We start from the raw sequence: 4,050 nt of genomic DNA, 5'->3' as shown, positions 1-4,050 counted from the left end.
CCATTGATTTTCCTCCCGCTTAAAAAGATGCGCCACAGAAAATATGAACAGCTTTCAAGATAGATTGCCAGGATTTGGAGGAAACTTGAAGGACATTTTATCATAATATTTTGTGCCTAGAAATAAAGTTGTTGCTTTCCTGTTTTCAAACACTGCTGGTGCTTTCAGTCTACTTTAAGCCGAGAGAACGTGCTGGTTCTCCTTGCTAACAGTTTTAATAAATACCTTGACATTTCTTTAAATAATTGAGGTCTCAAATCATATGCAACTTGGAATATATCCAGCAACCAAAAGTGTGAGATTCCCAAAAAATATTCCGCTTTAATCAAAACCAAGACTGCAGAATTTAGAGGAGCTGTATCAGGACTCCAGTAGGAGCTATTATTTAACTAGGTGGGAGGCAATGCGGTCCACATTTGCACGCATTAACACTATCTTGAGCATGATTTTACAGCAGGGCGCTGGCAGATTGGCTCATTAAGAGTAATCACACCATATAAGACTTCATCAAAAAGATATTTGCACTCACACCATTAAGATTCCCGAAGGGTGGAAGAGTGTACAGAAACACAAAGCAGATTTCCATCGAAGCCTGTTTACAGTCGAATCTTCTCCCCTGCAGAAGTGCAAATAGAAAGTGAAATATGCGTAATAAAATCACTTCATATTTCCCACCTGCCACCCAGTCTATGAAGTGTGATGAAGCAGCCAAAATGTTCATTTGATGCATATTAATTCAGGTCAACGAGCGTGGCGTATGTATGCTGCTGTGTGGTTGTGTGTGTGGTAATTAATTACTCCGGGAGATTCATGAAGCGAAGGAGCGTCCACTCTGGAAAAATAGGTTGTTTTCTTTGCCAAATGTTGTTGAAATATAAATGCTTTGAAAAATGAGCACAGAGTAACTGCTTTGTTGGCTACACAACACACTGGTCAGCTGCAGCTCCATTATAGTGACAACGTCCTGACAGCGCATCAAGCCCTTGGAAAGCCACCTCAAGCTGTTCATTGTGTGCACAAATGGCCTGCGGCTGTATCGCGCTGGCCAGCAGAAACTCATCTTTGGGGAAATGAAATGACAATACAGTGGATGAAGAATGCATCAACAGATATTTTTTGACTTATTTATACTTTGAGGCTTTTTCGACCTATGGTTGTTTTTATTCCAAATGCCAGCCAAAAAAATAAAAAGCTACCGATCATAACTGTCATTCATGATTTCAGATTCTCGGCGAATCTTTCCTGTTTGGCCCTTTGCTTACCACCTCAAATACCCCAAGTCTGGATGCATTAAAGGTTGTTTTTTTTTATTTTTTTATCAGAAGGCAAAGGCTGAGGTTAGTAGGAAGCCCCAAGAGGAATGGTTGATACCTGCCCAGTGTCGTAAGCTGCTAAGTGGAGCCTCTGTGGCAGCTGCAGAGGTATATCACCATGGCTATCTAATTTCCCAGCGTCGCTTAAGGGACCAACAAGGGCAATTTTCTGCTCTATCAACACTTCTTTCATTTTTCGATGTGGTGAGACGGCATCCTTTAGACTTGGTGTCACACAACATGTCAGCTCAGAGAAAGAGCCCAGAGAGGAAGACATAAAAGTGCAAATCAGAAAAAACAACAAAGCCGCTCATGTCCAAAAGACTATTCAAGAATGTGGAGCAAGGCTTTAATGAGTCTTGGCAATCAACCAGCAGCTCATGTCCCCAGTGGAACAACCCACTAAGAAAACAAAAGAGTCATGATTTGTCTGTTTCCGTCTCTCCAAAGCCAACTGAAGGCCTGATTTTGAGGCCACCGTGGTTGGGGGGTGAATGAAGCATTCAGTGTTTCAGCGTGAGACAACAATCAGCCTCGCTTCAAGACTCAGGAAAAAAGTACAGTTCTTATTATTAGTGTGCAAGGCTGTAAAAGGTACACAGTACATGGATTCTCATCTTTTGCTTTGCAAAGCATGATTAATGCAATTCATATTCCATAATCCTTTTTTATCACATTGCTTGATTGAATCTAAGCTTCAGTGCCATCAAAGAAGACATCCAAATTTATCTTACAGAGAAAATTTAATAAACCATAATGTTAAGGATGATGTAGATAATGTATCTAACCACGAATGTAGTGCATGCTACAAAACATGAGATCTCTTTTTTCCAACCTGCCATACATATTTGCATAACAAAGCCATAATTGTGTTTTTTTAATGAATATGCTATTTACATTTACATATTTATATTTGAAGCTTGTGCAGATTAATGCATTTAATCGAAGAAATATGGGGCTGAGCACCACAGATGGGCTCAGAGATTTTCATTTATATTGGAGCACATTGCTGCTCAGTAACACAGTGTGCAAAATGCAGTTGTTACAGCATAAAACTAACTTTTATCAATCTTCTTCTTAGCAGGGTCAGTGAAACTGAATTCTCTGCCCCCCTTTCAACCTCTATAAAATAGCATCATTATGAGATATTTTGCTCGTTGACCCTAACAACTGTGGGAGCAGTTGCTGAGCTAAGTAAAGAAGCAGAACACTTGCTGACCCACTCTTTTCCTCTGAAAACATAATTACAGTCCTCAGGGTAGCTGATAACCAAATTATTTTGGGAAGTGAGATGAATAGAAAATTGCTATATCATTGCTTATGCTAACGAGAACCAATTTTGTGCCATTACACAGCATTTCCTGTCGTTTACATGGCTAAAGGCCAGAGGCAGCCTTTGGTTCCACAAGGCACTGGCCTCATGGTTCTTGGGATATTCCAGCTGGAGACAAAGTAAACATGAGTGTTTGTTAGCTATCTAACATTAATTCAGTAGTTTGATAGTCACTGTAATTAGTGTTGGGTATTAGTGACAAGACCACATTATTTTTCTTAGGTTGAAAAAATATGATCTAAAGTGAACTGAAGCTTATTTCCAGCGTCACTTTAAATGAGCTCCAAAACCTGGGCGGGTCTGCAGAATGAATGACACGTGTGATTGGTCCACTGTAGGAGAAATGCTCTCCCATACAGTGGGGTAATATTGAACAATATAAATACATTTAACAGTGATATGCATCACTGAGTTGTTGCTCGCATCAGTCACAGTGCAAGTTTACATGACAAAATATCCAAAAATCCATGACCACTTCCTGCGACTATTTCACATTAAAAGCCTTAATAAGAAATGCTAGAGGCTGTTAAATCTGAAATGAACACACCACAGTGCAGTGCATTAGAGTGGGAGTAGAGCAAAAGTAGTAAAATGTTGCAGCTTATGCTAATTAACCAGAAAGAATAAGAATAGGCCAGAAGAGGTGAATAAAGGTTAATCTTTGTAAGAGCAAATTCAGTGTTGATGTAAATGAAGAAGAAACAAATAGTTTGGCTCAGCTTTTACAGGTTTGGCTGTTCTAAAAAAATAAAAGCATCGCATCATCCATTGCAGTCTTAACTCTGGAAGTGCAGCCAAAATAAAGAAATAAAAATGTACTGTGTTGCTTCAAGGCAACCTTCAGCTACCAGCAAATCTTAAGGGATAATGTTTTCTTACATCTAACTCAGTGCATGGGTTGAGAATGTGAGTCAAGCAAACAAGTTTGTCTTAATGGTTCTTGTGCCTTAAAAGAAAACTGCATTTCAATAAGTTGAATCTATACATTTAATTTTCTCACATCACGAAGAGCTATTCTTATACTAAGAAAAATCTCATCCAGCCCAGTGATTAATACTTAAAGCTAGACTCTACTCCTATGCACCTGATAAGCCCTCATATAAATAAGTATGTCTATACAAAACAAAACCTCCTTGACAAATGCACACAGTGTTAAAGCATCTCATTTGATTTCCATGCCAAGTCTCCTCCTGCATCTCTGTCTTGCCTTGGGCAGCAGGTATCTCGTTGTGCTGTACTAAACACAAAGATGTCTGCTGTGACATCTTCTATTGTTCTTCCCTGTGACAAGAGTGAATTGAGCAGGCATTGAAATTGTTCTAGGGAAACAATTGGGTGCACTCATGGTACTAAACAGATTCTTCTGAGGGAATGAAGTCTGCTTTGTTCTTACCCAAAAGCCTG

This window comes from Rhamphochromis sp. 'chilingali', assembly GCF_963969265.1.
Source record: "Rhamphochromis sp. 'chilingali' genome assembly, chromosome: 14".
In the NCBI taxonomy this organism is placed as follows: Eukaryota; Metazoa; Chordata; class Actinopteri; order Cichliformes; family Cichlidae; genus Rhamphochromis; species Rhamphochromis sp. 'chilingali'.
Note: the sequence above shows the minus strand (reverse complement) of the source record.